This window comes from Mesoplodon bidens (genome assembly GCF_964165515.1).
Source record: "Mesoplodon bidens genome assembly, chromosome: 2".
Classification (NCBI taxonomy): domain Eukaryota; kingdom Metazoa; phylum Chordata; class Mammalia; order Artiodactyla; family Ziphiidae; genus Mesoplodon; species Mesoplodon bidens.
This window is the reverse complement of record NC_138177.1, coordinates 44,419,731-44,447,178: the sequence shown is the minus strand read 5'-3', so window position 1 is coordinate 44,447,178 and position 27,448 is coordinate 44,419,731. Positions and strand designations below refer to the sequence as shown.

At 36.6% G+C, this 27,448-nt stretch overlaps 1 protein-coding gene across 1 annotated transcript in view; it reads left to right on the top strand.

Annotated features, from left to right (window-relative positions):
* The window catches only part of KCNK2 (potassium two pore domain channel subfamily K member 2), a gene marked incomplete at its 5' end in the record, with an annotated part of 165,423 nt that overhangs the window by 45,333 nt on the left and 92,642 nt on the right, over positions 1 to 27,448 (top strand). The window lies entirely within an intron of this gene.

Here is a 27,448-nt window from a genome sequence, read left to right as displayed (position 1 = left end):
GGCAGCAGAATGGGTACATGTAGATGACTTCTCTTCTGTTAGTTAGTCCTTCAGTGCCCAAGAAATATCCAGAGGATATAAATGCAGACCCCATAGTGAAAGCCATGCTTGCCATGCCGTGAGGATTGGGAGGAATTACAGCTGCTTGTTTCATGGAAGGAGGTGGGTTTAAAGCATAATTTTCAATAAAGAGAAGGAAATTGACTCATCACAATTATGAAGGAAATATGTGTGCAAAGGGAATTCTCCCCTTCCATGCATGCTTGTGATGAGATTTCCTCTCATGGGCTTGACCTCTGATTTGGGTGTGTGAATTACGATTCTAAAAGTCTTAATTTTATTCTTTGATGTCATTGATAGATTATGAAGTGTATACAGTTTTCAAATGAATACCTTATATCAAAGTCCTAAATAAGTGAACATGGACAGTTTATGGACGAACTCTTGCTTAGAATTTTCCTTTGAGAGGAATTTGTAGTGTCCTGTCATTATGTGAATCCACTGTAATGCCTCTTTGTGCTGGAACACTTGCCAGTGAAATAAATACCTTAGCATGTTGATTTTTGCCTTTGTTAAGAAGTCAAAGAGCTATGTTTACTCTTACATCTCCATCAGCTAGGTCAAACGTTGTGTGGCTGCGAAAATCTGGAAGAATGGCAACCTTGATATCTAACCATAATAACAGGTTAACTTTGAAGCTTAGACATCTTGGCCATTTCTACTATGGAAATAACTGTTTATTGTGTATACTACTTAGAGTCTGGAAGGAAAAAAAAGCTCACAGACTGAGTGAGAATGGTTTGTTTCTGCCCAATGAAAACTCAAATGTCCACGTTATAACTCATCATGACCACCACTAAATTATTCTCCAAGAGACTTAGTCATTATACAGACTTAGTGTTGCATCCTATGTTTATAAACAGTCTCATTTTTTGAATCCCAAATTCAGTAAGTTTTGCAGACATATACTTTAACACATGAAAAAAATAAACCGTTATTACCAGCCTTACCCCCAAATTATAGCCATTAAGCACAGTAGCTGATTATTTAGGTTGTTTAGGTAGCTGCCTGACAGCCCAAGTCTCTTACTGTTCTATCTCAGTCTTAGGTGGATTAAGTCATTCTAGGTCACCGACATTTACTCCATGGTCTTCTACTCCTAGGTCAAGGCCATCTCCTCAGACCTTGGACTAGATTATGGTCTAGGGCAAGGTAAAAATTTTGGCCTCTTTCATAAGTCTCCATTTGAGAGATATCCAAGACATTATTTAATAAAATTCAAAGTGTAATTATTAATATTGCTAATGATAATAATTGTATGATCTTTGAAGTGGTTTTTAGAAATCATAGAAATTGTAACCTCTAGCACTAAGCTACACTGTATTAGTTGTTTAAAAAATAGAACTTGAGACAGTCTGGGAGAAAAAGTTGCAGTTGCTCTTGTAGGGTGCCTGATATAGGCAGTGCTTCACGGAGCTGCATTGGCTGAACTGTCCCAGATTTTTCTACTTAGTGTTAACAATTTGTCTAAGAAGCCAAAGTGACCCTTATTATTCATTAGAAACATGCCCAAGAGAAGTTCAGTTATACAAAATAGAATATTAAAATTTAAGACCTAATTTTAGAGAATCTCTTTGTATATCTACACACTGTTTTCAAAATGAAACCCTTCCAAGCCCTTCACAAATTCCATTTCACAGTTGCACAGACTAACATCCATTCCTGACTATTCTTCTTCTCTTATTCCTTGCTTCCAGTTCACCAGTCAGTCCTATTGGCTCTGCCTTTAAAGTAGATCTATAATTTAACTACTGCTCACCATTCAAACTGCCACCATTTTGGTCCAAGCCAGCATCATCTCAGTGCCAGCATCCATGTAGAAAGAAACCTTCTGCTCAGAAATATTCTCTAGATTCCAACTCATTCAGAGCAAACACCATACCCCACTGCTTATCGCACCTAATAAGATGCAAGTTCTGGGATTTTTATGTGTTTGAGTCTTTTCTGTATCCCCAGTGCCTGACACATAGTGGGTGCTTAATAATTATTTTTGGACTTAAAAACAAATGGGGGGGCCTCCCTGGTGGCGCAGTGGTTGAGAGTCCGCCTGCCGATGCAGGGGATACGGGTTCGTGCCCCGGTCCGGGAGGATCCCATATGCCGCGGAGCGGCTGGGCCCGTGAGCCATGGCCGCTGAGCCTGCGCATCCGGAGCCTGTGCTCCGCAAGGGGAGAGGCCACAACAGTGAGAGGCCCGCGTACCACAAAAAAAAAAAAAAAAAAAAAAAAAAAAAAAAAAAAAAAAAAAAAAAAAACAAATGGGGATTCTAAATGATACGAACTCTACCTTGTTGGAAATTACATAACACTAAATTGATAACTTATTACACTAAATTCTTAGCTCTTTAAACAGGCTTCATTACTAACTTTTTTGTTTGTTCATTTACTTATTCAAAAAATAATAAAACATGATCAGTCTGCTACTATAAAGATAAAAGATAAATTACTTGAGCCCGGGTGGCACACAGACCCGTCAGGGAGGCCCGCGGGCAGATAGTCATTTACAATATAGCATGCCAGGTGCTATGGCTTAAGAACATTTGGTGGGAATGTATAGGAGTGACACTGTACATAGATACTGGGGTAGATGGGTGGGTAAAAAGGGAGCAAGGAATACTTCCCTTTCCTTGATAAATGTCCGATTTGAGATTGGAAAAAGAATTAGGAATTTCCCAGATGAATAAAGGTAGAATGGGAGCATTCCAGGCATCAGGAGTTCACGTGGGAAAGATTAGGGGTAAGAGAGAATATGGTCTGTTTAGGAATTACAGGTCATCTAAAATTGTTGTTTGTAGTTGAAGGGATTCATCTTTAGAACCCTGTAAATCATTAAGTCAATGTAGTAGCTCCTATTGGATCTATGCTACTTTTGCCACTGCTGAGAGTATAAAAGGAAATAACACAGTCCTTGTTTGCAGTCAAATTTGGGAGATAAAATTTACAATTAGGAAATAATGGAATAATAACAAAAATAGGTCTTGTATAATCAAATATTACATGGAACAGTGGTTTCAGTGCTATAAAAATTGAGAAAAAGGAAAGAACATGTGGGCTGGAACGGGGAGGAAAGGCTTAATTAGAGAAGTTGGATTTGAACTATGCTTTGAAGAAAATGTTTTGGTTTAGATTGATGGAGGGGAAGAAGCCTCCCAGTCTGTGAGATAGCTAAACAAAAGCACCAAGGGAGAATGAGCCTGACTTATTTCAAGGATAGAAAAGTAAGTATTTGAGTAGACCAGAGGAATTGTTTAAAGGAGTAATGGGAAATATTATTGACTGATTCACGTGGGAAGAATACAGTTGAATATAATTTGGATTTTGAGAATTTTGGACCTACTGTACTAAGAACATGGATTTGCAAAGCGAAGTGACAGGTTAAAAGTGACATCAGAAGATGCATCTGTCAGGAAGAGGATACGTGGAGACTGACGGTGAGGGAACAGTTAGGAGACCATTTCTGTGATCCACAGAAGGGGAGTGAGAGTATGGACTGGGAGGATTGGAGTTGGTGTTGAAAGATGAGATTAGGACAAAAGGTTGAAATAATTAGATGCGGGAATCAACAGGCCTTGGTGACTAATACAACAAAGAGAGAGGCATCTAAATGTTGACTATTGAAATGAAATGAATATCTAGGCAGCACGCTGGTAGTTCATAAGCAGTCCTAGTTGATCCTGTGAAGAAAAAGGAGTTTAAAAAAATGGCCAAGATTTTATACATGGTGTTATATTAGGAAGCTTCATTTTAGTCATTTTCCCACCTCAATTTTTTTTGTTGGTTTATTCTTTAATTCAGACAGACTAGAAAGACAAGGTGGACAGGCTCCCTCCGGAGCTCACATTGGGGTTGAGGAGACCCAACAATCAGTCAGTGCACTGAAAAACAAGACCATTATCAATGGCAGTAAATGCTCTACAAGAAGTTCATGTACGTGATCAAGAGTAGGTAGTGGAGGGCTTCCCTGGTGGCGCAGTGGTTGAGAGTCCGCCTGCCGATGCAGGGGACATGGGTTCATGCCCTGGTCCGGGAAGATCCCATATGCCGTGGAGCGGCTGGGCCCGTGAGCCATGGCTGCTGAGCCTGCGCGTCCGGGGCCTGTGCTCCGCAACGGGAGAGGCCACAACAGTGAGAGGCCCGTGTACTGCAAAAAAAAAAAAAAAAAAAAAAAAAGTAGGTAGTGGAGCCAGAGCAGGGAGTGGCAGGGAGTGGCAGGGAGTGGCAGGTGCCAGGTGCTCTAAAGCAAACTGATTAAAGAGCTCTCAGAGCAGGTGACAGTTAAGCAGAAGCCTAAAGGATGAAAAGAAATCAGCCAGGGAAAGAAGAGTGCCAAGATGAGTTCAGGCAGAGGGCACAGCATGGCAAAGAAGAAGCGAGGTTAGCAAGATGAACAGGGGCCAGCGGATGTAGGACTTGGTAGGTCATGACAATATCCTCAATTCAGTGAGAAGCCACTGAAAGATTTAAGCAGAAGGGAGTCCTGATGTGACTCAGGTTGCTGTTCGGAGGGCAAAAGGGAAAGCAGGAAGGTGAATGAGAAGGTTATTTTATTACTCCATATGGGAGAAGATGTTGACTTGAACTACGGAGGTGGCAGTGAGGAAGCTGAAAAGTGGACGGATGCATGATCTTAAAAAGAGAGTTTATGGATGGAGATGCACTCATCTCTGAGAATGGGGCTGTGGGTGGGGGCGGGGTTAGTGTTTTAAATTTTATTTTAAAGCTAATAAGGAATCACTTAAACTCTAGGAAAGGCTGTTGGCAAAAATGATGTAATGGAAAAGTGTATTCTATTTTGAGGTCAGTTTAAAGATTAGAATAAGATGTAAGGTGATTTTATTCCCTGAAGGCATTAAAATATAATAAAATTTTCCCCAGTGGAAAGTAAATCAGAATGCCAGGGACCGGATTTGCCCAAGCTTATCACTGAATCATCCTGATCTCTGAGTGTCAGAATGCAAATAACAAGACACCACTATGGTCTACAGCAACTTTAAGATCCCAAAGCATCATGTTAGGTCTTATGGAAAACATTTCCCTGGAGTAACATTTCTCGTATTTACAAAGCAGTCTTGTTTTCCACTCCTTGAGTTATATAGATTGGATTCAGGTATATAGTTTCTATGTTTAGTTTTTCTGTATTTTGAACCAGCCACTGGGACTTTTAATTTCCTTTTACCTAGATTGAATTGCTGAAGCTGTTATGACAATGGTCACAGATTTTCTGCCAACTCTTATTTACCTGTTTAGCATAATGCTTAATTATGCATTAGAAAACAGGGAAAAAATTTAAAGAAATTTTTTTGTTTGGTTGTTTGTTTTTTGCGGTACACGGGCCTCTCACTGTTGTGGCCTCTCCCGTTGCGGAGCACAGGCTCCAGACGCGCAGGCTCAGTGGCCTCACGGGCCCAGCCGTTCCGCGGCATGTGGGATCTTCCTGGACCAGGGCACGAACCCGTGTCCCCTGCATCAGCAGGCGGACTCTCAACCACTGCGCCAGCAGGGAAGCCCTAAAGAAAGTTTTAACAAACAGTTCCAGATAAAAAGAAGAGGTCAATTTTGGAAATGCCAAGACTATATTGAAAACTGTAAAGCCTATGCATATCTTTAGCAGAGAGTCTAGGACCTTTCTGTTGGTAAAAAAGCTATAACTTAAAAGGTGAGGGAAAAGGTGTAAGATCTTTTTTGTTCAGTTTTGTAATCTCATGAAACCACTGTCTGAACTTGGAAATGAACAGACTTGAAGCAGTGGTGTAGAATTTGACAGTCAGCATTTTCCCAGGGGATGATGTCATTGCAGCTTTGGGTGTTGGGTGCTATCTTATTAATTTGGTACACTCATAATTCTATGGCATTTCACTAGTCTCTTGGCTGTTCCTTGAGAACTGAATATTGGATTTTGGAAACATTGAGCTTCCTTCAGGCAGCTTAAAAGGCAGATAATCTTGCAAGGTGACTTCCAGCTCTGACTCCACAATCTCATTGCATTTTTCTTTATGCCAGTTTGTTAAAGTAGATAATTCTTTTTCCAAAATCTGTACTTCTGGTGTTGTGCAGTTGAAATACAGAAGTTGAAATTAACAAATTGTTTTGGGTCTTTGATGCTCTGTTTCTCTTCCCATCCACTAAACTTAATGAAAATAAAACCTATCTCAGGATATTAACATCAATTCCTACCATTCAGAACCTTCACATAGGTTTATTTTCTAAGTTAAAATGCATTTATTCTTCAGAGAAAATGCCTTCTGAACAGTAGTTAAGATTGCAGAGTGCAAAATTATATTTGATAGGCAATAAAGCAGAATTATTGCATAAATAGTATTATAGACTCCAAATCTTTTCTCATTACGTATGTATGTTAATCAGCACGAAGAGGTCTAATTCAGAGCACCTAGTACTCAGAATCCTGTGCTAGTTGGAAAGGGATTTGGGAGCATTAAGGATGTAATCTTCCCAGGAGTGAGGCAGTGTTTTTATTATTATTATTATCATTTGGTAGTAGAACGCAGAGCAAGAAAGTATAGATATAAAAGAAACCAGAAGTGCCAGTGAGAGGAGGGCTGGCTATGGTATCTGCATAGTAGTCATCCACATCTTGGGTGTGTTCAAGGCAGGAACAGCTTGTATTCTGTAACAAAATCTACTTTTATATATTTTTGCCTACTTTGGAAAAGTTTGCGATAACATATTTTTAATCTTCGGGAAATCAGTCACTGTCAAATGATGTGATCATGAAATTACCCCAAAATTGGAAGCAAAGAATTGTCATGAAGTTCATGCCCTGAATAAATACAGAATCTATTTTTAATCTTGTCATTTCCCCCTTCCCAACCACTATATGAAATGCAGCACGTTTGTCATAGATTATAGATTTTATAGAGCATCTGATTGACCACTAGATATGCAAGTATTGCTCGGAATGTGATTAAAACTAGGTGAGATGATTATCAGAGAAATATTTTTGTAATTGTCTCAAGTATTGCATTTGATAGGGAAGAAACGTAATAACATTTGTCTGGGCCTGTCTACTTTAAGCTAGTAATTATGCTACATATTTGTTTTCTTCCCAATCCTTTAAAAAAAAAATCGAGACTTGTGCAATCTTACTCTTGGAAAATTGGCATTGTTATTTATGTGGTACTGTAAAAATAACATGGTATTTACAAAAGAAGTACCTGTGCCAAATTAGGTCCATGTGTAAGTATTGTGGTTTGTGTGCACATAAGGTACGATGCAGATAATGACTAATTCTAAACACAAAGGAATTCCATGCAGCCATCTCTTGGTTCTAAATTACTACTGGGGAAAATATTGATATTATGAACTTTTGAAAGTCACAGGTCATCAAAAAATGCATGTTAATTACTAATCTTAAACTTCTTCCCCTTCTAACTTTATTTTTAAAGCAAAAACAGCAAACATGGGCAAATTTGGTTGATGTGTTGTACCTCTCCTCTTTAAGCTTAAGTTTCCCTTACTGGAGATGCTAACAGAGAGTGAAATTCCCAAAGGCAAGCAGCAAGAGAAGGAAAAAGAAAGAAAGGGTATGGAATAAATCATAATCAGCCTAAGTAGCTCCTGTTTAAAGAGTGTAGGTTTTAATAGGTAATTTCAGTGGTACCTGTAGATAACTTAATGAAAACTCTGTTTTTTTGGTTCTTTGTTTGTTTTTTGAATAAGAATTAGGTGATTTAATATATAACAAATGAGACTTCATCTAAAACATAGAAAAATGAAGGATTATTCAATTATGATATTGAGGTAACTAGTTCCCAATATGGAAAAGATCACTTAGGACCATGCCTTATACATCAACATAAATTACAGTTGAATTCAAGAGTTAAGTTTTTCAAAAATCACTCCTTGGGGGCTTCCCTGGTGGCACAGTGGTTGGGAGTCTGCCTGCCGATGCAGGGGACACGGGTTCGTGCCCCAGTCCTGGAGGATCCCACATGCCACGGAGCGGCTGGGCCTGTGAGCCATGGCCGCTGAGCCTGCGTGTCCGGAGCCTGTGCTCTGCAATGGGAGAGGCCACAACAGTGAGAGGCCCGTGTAACGCAAAAAAAAAAAAAAAAAAAAAAAATCACTCCTTGGGAAAGTTAGAATAATTTGATTACTTAATATAGATAGAGATGAGTTATGATAAGCTATGCTAAAAACCAACAGAAAAAAAAATCACGGAAGAAAATATTCATTTGACCAGGTACAAAAATTGAATCCTCTGTACGTTTCCTGACACACATACACATGCAGTCACCAAGCTGAAACATCAAAATAGACAAAGCAGTTTGTACTATGAAAAAAGATTAATATACATCACATATTATTCTAAATAGACTTATAAAACTATCAAATCGTCATAGACAGTTAAAGGACAGATTAGAAATTGGAGGTTATTTAAACTATATGTTGCCTTAAAAATCTAAGATATATATATATTATATATATATTATATATATATAATTCTACAAAATTTACGAATCTAAAAGCTGTATGATGCCAAATACTTGTGAGCATATTATGAGAAGGGCACTTTCCTATATTGCTGGTGGCATTGTAAATTGATATAACGTTTTTTTGGAAAGCAATTTGGCAATGTGTTTCAAGAGTCATAAAAATGTTCATACCCTTTAACCTAGTAATTCTACTTCTGGGAATCTATCCTAAGGAAATAATCCAAAATGTTAAAAAATGCCATATACTTGACAATGTTTATCCCAGTGTAATTTATACTATATAAAAATGGAAACCACTCAAACTGTCCCACATAAAAGCTATGCTTTAGTAAATTATGGTCGATTCACTAAATGGAATGTACATGAATATAAAATAGTGAGTATTATAACTCATTTGTACTAACATTTCCTTCTCATGGTAAATCCTCGTCTGTGAGATCAGCTTATGTCCTACTTACTTAATAAAACTAACAAAGATGTCATGCATCATCTTTTTAACTGTTGGGAAACTCTGTTTTAATATCATTTGATGCATAAAAAATAGATGTAGACATGACCTCCTAATAAATATTATACTGCAAGTAAATAAAGTGCTGTACATATTCACGCAGACACTTAACCTAGTTATACTTACATAGTACAGCTTAGAACAAAAATATTGCTCCCTATTTATTTCAAAGGAGTGAGTCAGTAGAAGGAACATCAGATTTCATTTCATAAAATTTAAGTTTAGGTTTCTGCCTTTGCTACTAGCTAGGGTTATATTCTTGAGCAAATCACAGTTCTTCTATTATCCTTAATTTTCTTATTTGTCACATGGGGCTAGTGTTTCTCACAATCAGAACTGTTGTGCAGGTTAAATAAAGTTATGTATGTAAAAAGAGCTTGTACACTGAATTGCAGTATACTAATTTAAAGTAAGCTAATTTTGTTACTAAAGTAATTTTTATTAAAGTTTATACTACATTTATTTCTATTACTAATGTTAACAAAGAAAGAAAATACATTCTTTCCTAAAGCTTTAATCCACACATTTTAATTCTTATAATATATATAATGTTGCCTTCACATAATTAAGGTTTGCTCAAACCAGTTATTCTCACAATGCTAAGTGTTAGATTTGACTAGTTTCTTCATCTAGTTAATTTGTTTTGATCTAATGAAACGAGTTGATTTTAATGATATCTAGATAATCCAAAATGTGATCATCAGAATAATATATAATGAAACAGGTGTTACTCTTAGTTGAGTAGAATAAAAATTAATATTTTTATAAATCTTTTTTCTATATGATTTAAAAAAAATCTATGCCTCTATATTAGGATCTGCTAAGTTATTTTCTATAGTAAACGATCCGCACATCTTGGTGACTTTACAAAATAAAAAGTTTATTTCCTGATCACATTGTACGTCCTGTGTGGGTCAACAGGAGGGCCCTGCCCATTGTTCTTGCTCATAAGAAGGAGACCATGGGAAACTGAACACTGGCTAATCATGCTTCATATACGTGCACACATTGTTTTTACTCACGTGACATTGGTCAGACCAACCTCAAGAGTGTAGGTGGGGAGATGCTATCCTACCTTATGCTCAGAAGAACCAAGATATTTTGTGACAGCTCTAATAACTTCCATAAACAAATATACTAATTAGATACCTCCTTGAATGTTATTTGATATACAAAGTAATTAAATATTACAATAAAATAAGTAATTAACATTATAATAAAATATAATATTTTGTGGAATATATATATCTCTTAGATTTTTAAGGCAACATATAATTTATATTTTAAGGCAATATATAATATAAATTAAACATTATAATAAAATAAAGTAAAATAGTTTATATTTTAATTTGCTTTCTCAAACTATGTCTCCTTAACTCCATCACTGCAATAGGATTTTCATTTTTCACATCTAATGTTCTGCTAGTGAAGGAGATTGTGTTCCAAAATTATCTCCCTATACAGTGGTTTCATCAGTGAAACTATCTCAAAATGAAAATAAAAATCAATATATAAAATTCTAATTTTAGCTTCTTGGCAGAGATTTTGCTGTCACTGGTGATATTATATAGGGATTCCATTAGCATTTAGAGTACAGTCACCCCTTGGTATCCAAGGGCGAATTGATTCCAGAACCCTCACAGATATCCAAATCCATGGATGCTCAAGTCATATAAAATGGCATAGTGGGAGGGAGATGCAAGAGGGAGGAGATATGGGGATATATGTATATGTATAGCTGATTCACTTTGTTATAAAGCAGAAACTAACACACCATTGTAAAGCAATTATACTCCAATAAAGATGTTAAAAAAATAAAATGGCATAGTGATTGTATATAACCTACGAATATCCTCCCATTTACTTTAAATCATCTCTAGATTAATTACAATACCTAACGCAATGTAAATGCTATGTAACTAATTGTAAATACAACGTAAATGATATGGAAATAGTTGCCAGCATGCAGCAAATTCAAGCTTTGCTTTTTGGAACTTTCTGGAATTTTTCTTTTGAGTATTTTTGATCCATGGTTGGTTGACTCTACTGATATGGAACCCAAGGATATGGAGGGCCAACTGCATTTTAGTAGTGATCACTTATCATGATGATACAAAAACAGTCAAACCATTTAGGAAAGTAAGTTAAACAACTGAGTTTACTTTTGATGTAGAAGCAAAATAATGCAGGGGTCAGCAAACTATGACCCTATGGGCAAAATCCCGCCTTCTTTCTGTTGTATAATTATTAGAACACAGCTGCATCCATTTATTTTAGTATCGTCTTTGGCTACCTTCATGCTATAATGGCAGAGCTGAATAGTACAACAGAGGCTATATGGCATGCAAAGCTGAAATTTTTACTATCTGGCCCTTTGCAGAAGAAGTTTGCCAACCACTGGACTAAAGAAAAGAGTGTAAAGCAAGGAAAAAAATACAATTTGTAAATAGAAGACCTGGATTTGTCTTGATTCTAACATTATTCACTGTGTGATTTTGACCAGATCATTGAACTTCTCTGAATTATTTCCTCACATGAATAGTCCAAATGACTTCCTAGTAGGTGAATAATAATAGCTGTGCTTGCCATCTCCCAGGATTTTATGAAAACTCAAAGGATAATATATTTCATAATGCTTAATTAACTACTGTGCAGTTAAAATTGATCATTTAAAAAGAATATTCTGTATTTCTCCATTTTTCCTCATTGTCTGATAAAGACTGAAGTGAGGTTTGTGATTCAATTTCTATGAACCTCTGGAAGGGTAACCCTCAAGGGCTTATAATCTTGTTTTCTGGAGAGAGGGCCCATAATGTATATCGGATTCTCAAAATGGCCTGTCATTCTCAAAAGGGTTTAAAGCCATTAGCTTGAATAACTTCTGTTTTAATTTTCAGACTGATAGTAACATTTTGTAGCACTTCAAAAATTGAGAAAAAAATATCATATTAGAAACATCACAGCAATATGCTCATGTAGATGCTGGCCAACTAAATAACTGCTTAGAGAACTGAGTATAGTGCTCAGAAAGAAACCATGTGAAGATACATTTCTAAAAATAAGAAAATCTTATGTTTCTGCTGAGCTCTGAGTGATATTATAGTGTCAAATATTTTCAGTTCTTCCAAACTCCTGCAGATTCTGAATTGTTTTCTGTAAACATGATAAGAAATGTTATATTTTAGAAAACTAGAGTATTACCATCCCCATTCCTGATATTCTGGGTTTTAAAAATTCAGCCTTCCTCCTATTATATAATTATTAGAATATAGCTACATCAATTTGTTTTAGTATTGTCTTTGGCTACCTTCACGCTATAATGTCAGAGTTGAATAGTACAACAGAGGCTATATGGCCTGCAAAGCCAGAATCTGGAAAAGACTATATATATATATACACACACATACACACACACACACATATGTGTATAACTGAGTCACTTTGCTGTATACCTGAAACTAACACAACATTGTAAATCAACTATATTTCAATAAAAATTAAACATAACAAAAACAAGAAAAGCATGCAAATGTAAGTATAAGAATTTAAAAAGTGGTCCTGGATAAAGGAAAAAAACTAGACCAGGAAAATAGGCTGGGAATGGGAAGGCACAATTTTAAAGGAGTTTAAAGGATGATATTTCTTTTCCAGTTTTTTATATTACTTGTTTTCACTTTGGATTTGTGTTTCTAAACTGTGAACATAGAGTGTGAATGGGGGCCTCAGAAGTCCTTTCCACTTGATTCAATGTGGGCAGGCTTAGTAGTAGGATAACATAAGTATAGTTAGCTACCATCTAGTTCATTTCAGTTCACTTCCTTCTACTGAGTGGAAAATCCTCCCATATTCTCTATCTATAGGCTCTGGATTGTTACGGAAACAAGGAAACAGTATTTTTATAGCTGTTGTCCTGAGCTATCTTTAGGAGTGTCTTGTTGATTTCTTACTTGCATTCCAGGATTAGGTTTTCTAATAGACTGAAATTAGGGTAAAGGACTTAATCTGAGATAGTCTTCATAGCTGTGAAGAGATTACAGAAAAGAAAAATGTATTAAGGGTTCACATTTAGGGCACGATCAGGCCTTCTCGTAATTATCTTTTTTTGTGTTCGTGTTTCATTTCAGGCTCAAGTGAGACTGTGTAAGGAATTAAGTAAGGATACAAGGTAGTGTGGAACAGTGATGTTTGTACTCCTTCCCTGTCCCCCACCCCTGGAATACTTCATTTAAATTAAACCTTATGAATATCAAATATATAAAACAGAAAATGGAACTATTTGTGCATGTACGTGTCTGTCCATGGCGGGGCAGGAGTAGTGGGATGTATCCAAGAGCAGGCAGCCTGTTTCCGTAGTAGGACAAGGCTTGGAGGTCAGATAGGTGTGCATTTAAACGCTGACTTTCAATTGACACTTTAAACGTGTCACTTTCAATTGCTCACGTGTGTTTTACTTAACATTTCTGAGCCTTAGTAGAAAAAAGTTTTGAGACATCTTTTCCAGAATTTTACTTTGGGAATTAATTGAGGAAAATATACCCAAAGTGCCTAGGATACCACAGTCCCGCCCTTATAGTAGATTCTCAGTCAGTGTTAATTTCCTTTTATACACCTTTCCAGTTCAAATGTTCCCAGAGTTTGGGGGATGGGCTTTTCCCCACCATCTTCTCCTAGTCCCAAGGCTTAGAGCACATATTCTACTATCTGTGGGAAATTGTGGAAAATAAATTCTAGACAGCAAAGGAAATTACCCACATAAAGCAAAGATTTCCATTAGGTAGGACAGAACCAATAAAAATTAATAGCACATGATCAGTGAGTCACCAACTATTATGAGGTGGATTATTTGAGCTTCTGATGGTTCTTTCCTTGACAGAAATATATAAGAGGTGTAGATTGGTAAGACCTATAAAACCCAAGAGACATTGAGAAGTCAGGAAAATTGTGGCATTGGACTGAAAGGTTTGTCTTTTGTATGGTCCCTTGTGTAATAATATAATAATAGCAAAAAAAATAACATTCAGTATGTATCAGGTACTGTTTTCAGTACTTTATGTACGTATTCAAACATTGTCACCCTTGCCACGACCCTATAAGGGAGTTGCTGTCATTCTTCCCATTTTGGGATAAGCAAAGGGAGGCATTGGGAAGTTTAAATAACATGCCTGAGTCATGCAGTGAGTACATGGCATTAGTGGGGTTTTAAACCCACAGAGCTTGGCTGCAGGGTCAGCATTCATACCCTCTGACCTGTATTGTGTCATATGTTGAGAAAAGCAAGGTATGTGTGTTTTACCATAACCTTTTTGTGTACTGATGGTATTTGTTCATCTCTCCCTCCTAATGGTTAGGGACTTAGTTTCAAGACTCTACCTTTCTCGGTGAAAGGATGATGCCATTGTTACCTTTGGAAAATGTACAAGTAATTTGCAGAAAATCAGCTTGAAAAGCACTGGGCTCTGATGGATCCTCCAACACTTTTTACTTGTAAATATTGAATTGAGCGAGGTATATCTACCTTTACCATGTGTGAGAAAACCTTGTATGATACTTAGACTGAATGGCCTTACTGTCTTGATGTTGAGGATATGAAGCTTTTAAATATGAAAATGTACCTCCTTAATTTTCTTTTTTAGTGTATTTTTTAAAAAAATAAGATACACAAATAAATTAGTTTTAAGATACATAATTTGTCAAAATCAAAGAACGCATGGAAATCTAATCTCATATCTGAGGTGAATCTTAAAAGATGTTGGATGTTAAATTTAAATTGAGTTTAACCAATGTCCCTTAATGGTTTGGGTGATGTATTCTTTCATCTAAATGACCCAACTTCAGCTGTCATCACTCAAGTTCAGTATCTGGATAATTATACATTTTTCAGGTAGGTTAGCTGTCACATTCTCTCTCTTTTCCTTTCTGACACTGACAGTAGTTGATGAGTTTTGAATTACTGCCCCAAGATAATAGCCAAGACAAGAAGAGTTCCTTACACCATAATTTCATGTTAAATTGTATTAAATATGGACATTCAACACTTGAAAACTTTGCATTTTTTCTCTTCAACCTCTGCTACCTAATTACTACCAATACTTCAATTTTCTTAGTCTCAGCTTTCCATATTTGTGTAATGATGGGGTTAGAATTCTATTGGCCATTTCAATTCTTACATTTTATGATTTTGTTTAAAAACTTCAGGTGCCTTTTCCCTCTCAATTTGTGGTTCTTTATATTGTGAATATAGAAAAATACTAGGCCATCTCAGACAAGATACTTCCCATCAGTCCTGTGAGAGATGTTGAAGTAGTTCCTCCAAAATAACAGGCTTTGCCATGATACAATTATTATGTTTACCACTTGCTAATAAAGGATGAAATATCCGATAGCTGCCAATGACAGTAAACGGTGAATTGCAGTAACATAGAGCGCTTTGTCTATTATTTGGTTGGTATCAAATAGCTGTTTTTGTTCCATGGCATAATCTGCACAATGAAAAGTGTGAAAAAGAATATTGGCTCAACTCCTCCTTACTCTAATCATGTTTCAGTGGGAAAAGTAGTGTCAGCATGAGCATCACCATTTTTACCACCATTGGTTTCATCAACAGTGGACATTTCTTCAGAGCACCACTGGCAGTACCTGAGCTATTCTTTATGGCCGGAAAAGTAACATTAGCCGGCTGATACTCACTGACTACTTGCCATGTGCCAAGCACCATACCATGTCCTTTATGTGTAGTATGTCACATAATCCTCATTACTCTTTACAATTGGGGAAACTGAGGCACAGGTTTTTTTGTTTGGTTTTAGTAGTTTTCTCGGTGACAGAGTAGCAAAGCTAGGATTCAATCCCAGATATTTGGGCTCTAGAGCCTACAGTTTTAGTCACTATGCTATACCACCCTCAGTATCCTTGAAGGTAGATTTGAGTAAGTCTGTTTGCAATTGAGGAAAATTATTGCATATCAAAGATAGTGTAGCTTTCTTGGCAATTCAGATTATGAATGTCCTCCAAGATCCAACTTTCTAAAATGAAAAAAGAAAAAAAATTTGCATTTATTATGTCTAATATATTCCTTTTAAAGGAATTGTATAGTTTTATCATTTGACTGTTTACAGTGTTAAGGAAAAAAATTAATGACACTCATTAAAGAATAGTAAGGTAGACTTTATTCAGGGCCACTGTAATAGGTGTAGGAAACACTGCAATAGAGTTTTGTAGTGGGGGAGAGAGATTGGACTTAACTCTGAATACAACAAGGCAAAGTAGGGATTTATAGCCAAGGAGCAGGGTGGGGAATCAGTGGATAGAAAATTACTAAAAGGAAACACAGGGAGTAAGGGGTGATTTTAGCCAAACCGACCTAACAGGATTCTTGCTAAAGGCCTATCAGAGGTAATCAGATATCACCTGGGCGACGATGATGGGAGGATAAGGAAACTGATCAGATTTTGAGGGTGATCAAATACTGAGGATGGGGGATTCTGGCTAAACTGACTCAACAGGATTCTTATTAGAACTGGACTTTACAAAAAAGGACACGGGAACCCAAGGCTCAGTCAGAGCAAGAGCTCAGAAGAGCCAGACCAAAGTTTGGTCAAAGACAGAATGTTTTCCAGTAGGTAGTATGGTTTTCTTTATTGTTTTTCTTTATTGCTATTTTATTGTTTGACGTCATGTATGATCAGAAAGATAAGATCAAATTATATTGAAGTTCTTATAGGAAGATTCTTTTACCAATAACCTTTAAGGTGTGATTTCCAGAAAATGCGTTATCACAGTTCAGATCCCTGATTATAATCTCTCTATATATATGGGAAAATGTAAGTTATCCAGATTTCTTGCTAAGAAATAGTTCCCCACTTCCTGATGCTGTTGGATCATTTTTCTCCCCTCTTGGGATAAGAGGAGAAACAGATAATAAGAGGCAGTTAAATGGCACATGAATTTGCTACCATTTATAGAAATATCATTTCATTACACCTTGAACAGATCTCTGTTTATTGGCTTGAGCTTCAGATGAAATAGTTGGCCAACATTTAGTGGTCATGTTTTATTAAAATGCACATCTTAAACACTTAGAATCCAGTCCAGAACAGTTAGATGCTCTCACTGTGAGAGGCATGTGGGGCCTGAGAAGGACTTTGAAGTCAGCTGTTTTACCTTGTCCTGTGCACTCTAGGATGTTCTCACCAGTGGGGTGGTGGGTGAAGCTCTAGTGCTACTTAAATGTGCTCTCTTACTCCTGCTTCCCTCACTGGATCTCTCTCCTTCCTCCCACATGTTTTCATAGCTGAAAAGAGGATAGGACGCAGTTCCAATGTATTAAATAAAAAGCTGGAAACAATATGCAGGTAGATTATTATTGTTGTTCTTTGGCACAGTTCTTTTGTGGGAGAATTTTCCTTCAACATTTAGCTGCAGTTGTAGATTTTATAACTGTATCTTGTGAACAAAAAAAAATCAAAAAGCAACTTAAGAAATATGTAACTTCCTATAGATTTGCCATTATTCAACCGTGATGTAGGATTTTATGATGTAAGTTGCAGCTAAAAATAGCAAGGGAGCCATCTTGTGAAATACTGTTTGAACTGCAGGCCAGTGGCTTCTGGGCCAAGAGGAAGGCTGGTGATGTTAATGGTGAAACAAAAGGTCAGAACAACCCTTTGATTTAATTCCTTTAACTGACATATTTGTTTTGATGCACCTATACATTCTTTCCCAGCCTGACTAGGTACAACAGCAAGTACCTGCAGAATAGTATGTCCAGTGTATAGTTCATACTCAGGTTATTCAACAACTGAGCCCATAAGTTTGAGGAACGGTATTTGTAGCCTTGATCCCAAGTACGTGCTCTAAGTGATTGAGTTAATAGTTTAAATCTCAGCCTTAATGTTTAGTAAGTGTTTAACCTTGAACACATTGCTTCAATAAACAGTTTCAACATTCAGAGTGAAGATAATTAGTTGTACTTCATCTCATAGGACTGTGAAAGTTGAATTAAGCGTACATATGAAGGGACTAGCATTGTATCTGTCATGTAGTGAGAGAGAGACAGAGAGAGAGAATGTTCAATAAATAATAGTGTTGGCCATTATTTTTATTATTGGTAATGACAATTATTTTATTTTTGGTAATGAAAATATAATAATAAAGCAATACCATAGCTGGGATAAAAGAGGAACTCTAATCAAGGTCATCCTACATACCGTTTGCTTCCTAATTTTGTATCCTTTTCTCCTGAAGAGACTCTCCCCCCATATTGTATAGCTTTAGGCCCATAAAACCCTGCCTCTGTCACAGGGTATAAATCAGAATCACTTCTGTAGATATTTTAAAATACATATGCACACTCCCCTCCTCTCCCAGTGAAAGACAATAATTTTGGTGTTCCAGGGTGGATTTTTAAAATTTCCTATGTGAGTCTAATGTGCACCCTTGGTATAAAACCAATGATCTAGAAGAACAATGCACTACTTTGTGAAAGTTCTGAAATGGTTGCATCTTTTTATCAAGACATTGTTTAGTTGTCTCTTCATTAGAATCATACTTTTCTGGAACTATATTTCTTCTTCAGTGTTCGATTAGCTTCTTTGCTTATATGGCAGAGATGTGGGTTTGACTAGCTTTTTAAAAAAGACCAGGTGTGATTATCATTTCACTGTGTTTTCTGAACAGCTGCTTCTTTTTCTTAGGTTGCTAATGGAGTACACTCTGAACTTATGTTGTTCTCCTCACCCCACCTCCAACATTTTATTCTTACGCCCTACAATATTAACGTTTTTCTGCATCTAAAGTAATTTAAATTGTTTTATATTAAAATAATATTTTGATTGTTACTTTTAGGGTTTTTTTAAAAAAATAAAATTTGCACAAATCAATAACTTTCTTTTTTCTTGTCAGTCCTGAATAAAATTAAAAGGAGGAAAAAAATTATTATAGCAGAACCATTTAGATCTGAGCATGTCTATTAAATAAAATATAGGATATTAATAAAATCCATAGGCATTTCTTTTTAATTCAACTTATTTTCTTGAACACCTGTTACGAGCAAAGCACCACACACTGTATGTAGAGGAAAGAAAAATGACTAAAACAGTGTCTTTGCTCCCAAGTAATTTGTCATCCAGAAGAGAGAAAAAAGCATGTAACCAAATGGTAAGAATTCATGTTAGGGTCATACATAATCCCTCCAAAGGAAATAGAAAATACTATGTGTGTTGAAAGAAGGCAAGATCACAGCTGGTTGAAAGGGAAAGGAATGACTGTGTGTTGAAAGTGGTGTATGGGGTGGGGTGGGGGCAGAAAGGACAGAAACGATTGCAAATGACAATTGAGGGGCCACATTTGTACCAGTTAGAAGGAGCAAGCAACATAAAAAATGTAAGGAATCAGAAGAGTCTAGCTTATTTTTTTCAGCGAGTAATGATGACTCTGGTGTTACCAGAAGGTATTGATAGAACAATTGCATAACAGGGAGTTTTGGGGAAATAGGAATGGTGGTTTGCAAGTAAAGGCCTTGGAACACCTAAGGGTTTTACAAACTATGGATTATAAAGACTGAAACAGTGCTTTAGGGAGAATGGACTGTGCTGAGACGGATTTGGGTGAGAAAAGACCACAGTCAGTCTATTTTGATGCCCTGAAGTAGTGGCATTGTAACCACTGAGAAGCAGGGAAGGAGAATGGGAGGGTTGTGATGGAGAGGGAATCTGCTTCATTGCCTACAGAGCCATATGGCTTTGGGATGTGGGCTTGAGGAAGACTTGAGGACTCTGGCCCTTTGGTGACTGATTTAAATCTAACAAGATGGTGGTGGTGAGGCCATACGTGTTGGGTCAGGGTATTGTCTCCATGACACAGAATTCAGGAGCCTCCTCAGCACACCTGATATGGGGATGTCAGGGCTGGGGAAGGGGCAGGCTTCTATGAAAAAATGTTCCTTAAAGAAAGTCTTTATCAGACAATCCATAAGTTATTCAAGAAAAGGGTCACTAAAAAAGAGTGGCAAGGCAAAGTGAATTAACATGATAGTTATCTGCTAGTCATCCACTAAGAGCAAAATCCTGAATTACTGGATGGAGGGAGATGAAATATACTAATCTGATCATTTCAAAAGGAAAAGTACTATTCAGAAGTCAACACAATATAGAGAAATCTCAAATCCCAACCTGTGCACAGAAGAGATTTTTAAGGATAACAAGAGAGTTAGTAGAGGGATACCTTTATGAGCATCTTTCCATAACCCCACGGTTTCACGAGAGCCACAGCGAACCAGCTGTTTGAAAACATTTTAGGTCCAAGCTCTAAAAGTGAATCAGGTACTCTTGAAATCCTCAACACTTGAAAAATGAGAAACTGCCTCAGTAGAATGGAGAGAGGGCTGCAGTGAGGGGCAGAGAGTAGAAAGGGAGTTTCAGGAAGAATATATTTATTTAGATGTCCAATGGAAATGCACTAGGGCTACAGTGAGAACTAAAACATGGTCCCTCACAGAGCTTCTAATTGCAGAACTGATGATTACAATCTAGTGAGGTAAGTCTTAGGTTAAAGGAAATGTGTACACAGGAGGGGGACCAAGCCCAATCTTGGGGGTATGTAGTGAGGGCTCAAGGAAGGCTTGTTGGAGAAATTAATTTCTAACCTAAGTAATGATGGAATTTTAGGGATCAGCCAGGTGAAGAGTGGTGGGAGGGGGAGGGTGTGCATTTGAGGTAAAGGACGAAACATAATCAGAGGGGATCAATAAGGAAGTAGTTTAGTTAATTTATTTGTATCTTTCATTTACATGGTACTTACTTTTCACATAGAGTGAATTTTTTTCTTCAAAATAGTAACCAATTTGCTCAGCATTATTAATTGCATAATTATTCAATTTCCAACTTATTCATGATGCTTTAAAAAAAAAGAATGTGCTGTTTCTGACCTTATTCTAGTCTTTTCTGTTCTTTTATGTTTTGTTACATCCCATTCTACACTAGCCCAAGCTGTTCTCTAAAGCTCTTCCATATGTCTTGATAAGATTACTTTTAGGTATTTCATATTTCCCCAAATATTGAAAATAAGGTATTTTTCCATCTCATTTAGCACATCTGAGATTGTGCTAAAATAGAATAATGCTGTTGGTTTCTGCATATTTATCATGCATTCAGCTATTTTGCTGAGCTTTTCTCTATTCAACAATTTTCAATATTCTCCTGTATTTACTAGACATTTAATTCCATCCACAATGAATATTTGTCTTCTTTATAATAATTATTCCGTTTATATGTTCACTGCCATTAAACCTGCTAGAACTTTCAGAATAATAAAAAATAATAGTTGTAAAATGGATATCTTTTTCCCCCTGATTTTAAGGGGATTCCTCTTGTTGACCTTTAATACTAAGTATGATATTAAATGTTTTGAGATAGATATTCTTTGTCTTGATAAGACAGTAATTTTCTGTTTCTAGCTTTTAAGAACTATAATAAATGGTACAGATGGTTAATCAGATTGCTTTCTAATAGCTATAGTAAGTCTTGATATCATGTAGAGCAAATCTTCCCACCTCACTTTTTCCCCAAATATTCTTAGCTATTGGTCCTTTACTTTCTTTTATTACTTTTATAAAATTCCATCAACTTGCACTGAAAATCCTTCAAAATATTTATTGCAGTTGCATTATACTTAACATACATTTGGTAAAACTGATATCTGTAGCTCTCTTCATTTCTTCAGGCCTTTTATGTCATTCATTTTGTAACTTTTTTGGTAATTTTATCTAGAAAATACTTATATATTAATTATTATATTCTTAGATATATTTATTAATATTGTTATAGCGATATTTTGATTTTGTATTGCATTTGCTGGTTGGTTTTTCTGGGGGTATAGGAATGTTGTGTTGTGGATGATAAATGGCCAGACACTGGACCTAAAATACCTGGGTTTAAATCCCAGCTCCCCTACTTTATTAGCTGTTTAATCTTGGGGAATTATTTAACCTCTCTGTGCTTCAGTTTCTCCATTTGAAAAATGAGAATAGGAGTACATATGTTATTTGGTTATTGTGAGAAGTAAACAAATCAATATGTTTAATGGATTATAAGAGTGTCTGGCACATAATAAGCACATATGAGTATTTATTATTATTGGGTTGTTGTTTTCTTGACTTTGAATCCAGTATACCTGTTCTTGGCTTTATTACATAGACAAGCATGTTGTACAAAAAATAGTAATAGCTTCAACTTGTACTTTCTCATTTTATACCTTTTTTTCCCTAATTCTATAGCATTGACTCACAATACAATATAGCGGAGAAGTCATAATGATGATGTATTTTTCATGTTCCTGATCTTAAAGCCAGTGCCTGGAATTTTCACCTTAAGTATATGTTGGCTATTAGTTGTTTTTTTTTTTTTTTTTTTTTTTTGCGGTACGCAGGCCTCTCACCGTTGTGGCCCCTCCCGTTGCGGAACACAGGCTCCGGACGCGCAGGCCCAGCGGCCATGGCTCACGGGCCCAGCCGCTCCATGGCACGTGGGATCCTCCCAGGCCAGGGCATGAACCCACATCCCCTGCATCGGCAGGCGGACTCTCAACCGCTGCGCCACCAGGGAAGCCCTGGCTATTAGTTTTTTGATTAAAAACCAGGTTAAGGACTTCTCTGGCGGCCCAGTGGTTAAGACTTCATGCTTCCACTGCAGGGGGCACAGGTTCGATCCCTGGTCGGGGAACTAAGATCCTGTATGCTACATGGTGTGGCCAAAAAATAAATGAGTTTAAAAACAAAAACCAGGTTAATAAATTTCCTTCTGTTTCTAGTTCTGTTTTAGAGTGATCAATTTTATCAAATGCTTTTCTGCATCCTTATACCTATGAGGCCTTTGAGGTTACACTAGACCCCTATAATCAGGCCCTGGCAGGTCCTACCACCGTCCCCTGTCATTTAAGCCTCACTGGCCTCCTCAGTCTCCCTCACATGTGCCAGGCTCACTTCTGCCTCAGGTCCGTTGCACCAACTCATTTCTCTCTTCCCCCAGATATTTCCATGGCCCTGTGCCTTCACCTCTTTCAAATCTTTCCTCAACTGTCACCTTCTCCGTGGAGCCCACTCTGACCACACCATTTAAAATTATAATCCTACATGTCATATTCCTAATAACTCCCATTCTTTTCTATTTGTTACACCATGTAATGATTTCTAACAATTACAATTTATTCTGTTTTGTTTTCTTTACTGTCCAAAACTAGAGTAGCTCCATTTGAACAAAGAAGACTTTCTTCTTTTGTTCACTTATTGTATTTATAATGATTAACACACGGCAGTCAATAAATGTTACTTGAACAAGTTGAATGAGTGAATCTGTTGAGATAGTCATATTGTTTTCCCTTTCAGTCTGCAAATGTGGTATATTGCTTTAGCTGCTTTTCTGATGTTGAATGAATGTAGATTTGTCACTTTCTTATAATTTTGTCAGCTTGTGCTTTAATAGTTTACAAAGTTATGGTGTTTGGCACATACAGAATCATGATTGCTATAACGTCTCTACTATTAGAGTACATAGTCACTCTCATTATTACTAGAAATATGTGTAGCCTTTAAATCTATTTGATCGATATTAATATTGCTATGCTGATTTTCTTTGGATAAGAATTTGCTAACAAATCTTTTTCTATCCCTTTGTTTTTATCTGAACTGTGATATTTTTATAAACTCTAATAATCCCTGTCTTTGCCTTTAGTCTATTTACATAAATTGTGATTGTTGGTATATTTGGGTTTTCTTCTATTCGTGTTATTTTTGTCATTCTCTTTCTTTGTTTCTTCTTTCCCTATTTTTCTACCCTTTTGTTGGATTGATAGTGGTTGCTATTATTCTTTAACACATTTTTAGCTAATACTTTTAATTCTATATGTTAGCCAAACAACACTTAACTTACTTATTAAACCTCTATTTCCCCATCCATTGTGTTTACTGTTGTCCATTGTTTACTTTTAGTGTTTGCATGTGTGTGTTTCTGTGTGTGCACATGTTTTGCAGTTAGTAGTTGATTAAATTTTTGACTTTTTTTTTTCCCATTTCTCTGCCCACTTTTGTTTCTCCTGTGCTATGTTTTCCTACTAGGCTCCTTTCTTTCTTCTGAAGTATATAATTTCTCAAGCACACCTAGATAGTTATTTTAGTAGGAGCTCCCTGGATGGTAAGGTTTCTTGGATTTTGTATGTCTGAAAATTGCTAAAATAGGTCCCTCTTTTTTTTTTTTTTTTTTTTGCATGGTACATGGGCCTCTCACTGTTGTGGCCTCTCCTGTTGCGGAGCACAGGCTCCGGACGCACAGGCTCAGCGGCCATGGCTCACGGGCCCAGCCGCTCCTTGGCATGTGGGATCTTCCCGGACTGGGGCACGAACCTGTGTCCCCTGCATCGGCAGGCGGACTCTCAACCACTGCGCCACCAGGGAAGCCCAAGTGCAGTGTTTTAATGGGAGTATTCCTCACACACACACATTGCTATTTTTGGTTTTCAGTGTAGCAAATCTTTGTCTATTTGTGTACCTTCATTAATGTTTAAAGAAAAGTTGGTAGATATCGTATTTAGTTGATTTTATTAATAACTTGGAATTTTTTGAAGCAGTGCTTTCTTCATCTTTGTGTCTGCAGTACCTTGCACAGTGTTTGGCATGTAATATTTATTGAATACTTTTTCATCAAACAGAATTAAATCATACTTATTGCTGTGGTGATATTTGGTTACTTTTCTGTGTAGAGCTTGCTACCTTATGATATAAAATTTATCAAAAGTAAAATAATAGTAATGCGTTTTTTCTTATCTAAATTTCTTCTCCGTGAGATTGGGGTAATAGAATCTACTTCCTAAATTTTTGGTCAGAATTATTTAGATGTGTATTTTAAGCTGGGTTTAACTTTAGAATGAACTGTATGAATGTAATTTCAATTTATTGTTGCTTTTATCCTTGCTGTTGTCAATAAATGTAATCATAAACTACTCTTTCTACATTGGAAGCTGGCTAAGAGATTAAAGATCTGCATGAACTGCCTATTAGTCAAATAGTGCTCTTAAATCTAGAGTACGTATGCTGCAGCCAACAAGTCTAAGCAGTTTAACTATGTTACTTAATTTCAGGCAGTCTGAGGCAGAGGGTAGAAAGGCTGCTATTATCCAATAGTGTTGCTTATTACAAGTTTAGTCTGACGTTTTTCAATAGAGGTGAACTTGTTTGTGAAAGTTGGCCACTTGACAGTCTTTCAGTAAATATTCCAAGTACTCATAACCAATAATGTATTTGGAGTTTATCAATGTATCGTTATGGATATTTGATATTTCCCAGTAATGGGTATATTTGTAAGTAACAACCCAAGGTCTACATATTAAGGCTGGAGACGAAAGGCAGAAGTCTAAATTTGAACATCTCAGATCACAAATGCAGACATGTTAGGTTCAGGACAAGTTCAGCCCTGAAAGTGAAGTGAAAGTTTGCCTGTTTGGTCAAGAAGAGCCCTGGTAGGATCAGTAGCAGAGGCGATTGGGTCTTTTCTGCACTGCCTCTCGGTAAAAACACTTTGTCTCTACATAGAATTTGTGTTCTTCTTTTGACATACAGCATTGTTATATTGTTGTGTAGTTGTATTTATCCTTCATTTCTTTATGGTTCTGCCCTAGGAGTTATATTTAGAGAATCATTCTCCTGTCCTTTCATGTATATTTTATGGTCACATTTTCTTTATATTTGATTATTTAATCTATTTGGTAATATTTAGTGTATATCCTGAGGCAAGGACATAATTTATTTCTAAGTGGCTTACTATTTACCCCATCATTGTTTACTTAATAATCAATTCTAATTGATTCTCTAACTCTATATTGATATGAAATGTCATATTTATCAAACAGTACATTCAGTTATATGCTGGGTCTTTTCTATGCTTTCTGTTGTTTTCATTCATTAATTTTCCACATCGTTTTAATTATTAAAACTATAGATAACGTAGTTTTAATTTGGAAGTAAATTTTGCCTCATATTAGTCATGCTTTTAAATATTTATTGACTTATTGTTAATTTTATCCCAGATGAATTTTAGGATCATTTCATTAGGTTGTAAAAATTTTAAAAACTATGGAATTTTGATTGCAAAGATAGTAAATTTAGTAACTAGTGGGAGAGAAATTTAGTTTTTTTATGAGTTCTCATACAGAAACATTGTATTTCTCTGTATGCTTTTATTTTTCTCTACCCTCTTTCTAAAGTTTTGTGATTTTATTAGGTTTATATGTCAGTCAACCAGTCAAGAAATATTTATTGATTGTCAATTAATGCACTAGTTAATAAGCCAGTAAGGTTTTGGAATTATAGTTTTAACAACATATAAGTAAACAATAAATCAGTCTCCACACTCATGGGACTCATAGTCAAGTGAGGAATATAGGTATTAAATCAGTTGTTGCAAATAATTAAATAATTGCAAGTGTGCGCAGTGTTTGAAGGGTTATTATTTATTTGTAGTATTAATAAATTCTGCCAGAAAAGTGACCTGTCCACTTGGGGCTGTTCAGATGGGGTGACATATATGGGCCTCCTGCTAGGTAATCCACTTACAGTGGACCTGCAATAGCTTTCCGCGGAAAGCCCTTCCCTTAAAGTGATGTGAAGACGAGATGATAGCTGTTCTGGTGCTGTATTTATATAAATGTCAGGGGTTAGCCTACAGGCTTCCATCCAGATGTCTAGCACAGACTATGTATGGTCTCTCAAATTTGACTGTCTTATTCTGTAGTGTATTGGTCAATATTAGGTAGCTGGGGGTGGGGGGGAGCCCTAAACTGTAGCGCTTGCCAATTTCTGAGGTGTAAGTATTCCTACTACAGTTGATTTCATACTATCAATGTGAAGTCAGCTGACTTGCAGAATTCCTGAGAATTTAACCACTGATCTCTCAAGACAGCTTCAGGGTATCTTTGAAACGCCCTCCTCCTCCCAGGTCCTATCCTCTGGTTTCTGCCTCACCCCGCCTCCTCCAAGGTCAGGCCCCATCAATCTTCAGTCTTGACTGTTCCCTTAAGCTCTTTGGAAGCTGGATTGACTGCCGCTCTTATAACTTTCTTGCCAAGCATATGTGATGCTATAAACTGACAGCTGCTCTCCTCAGGCAAAGCATTTTGAGTGTGAACACCTTAATTTAGGAGTTAAAAGAAAACAAAATTTAATATTGTTTCTTTTCCATTTTCTTCTTGCCAAAACAGTCTGTTTCACCCTGAGGCAAGGAAGGTGCTGCTGACTAACCACGGGAAAGGGTCAGGAGGAACTCCAGACAACCACTAAGATTAATAGTTTAAAAGCTTGGCATACTGTATTGCTTAGAGTCAATGGGTACTTTTTGTAAGTCCATTAATGCTATCAAGTCATTTAACCAGGGTCTGTTCTTGGGTTA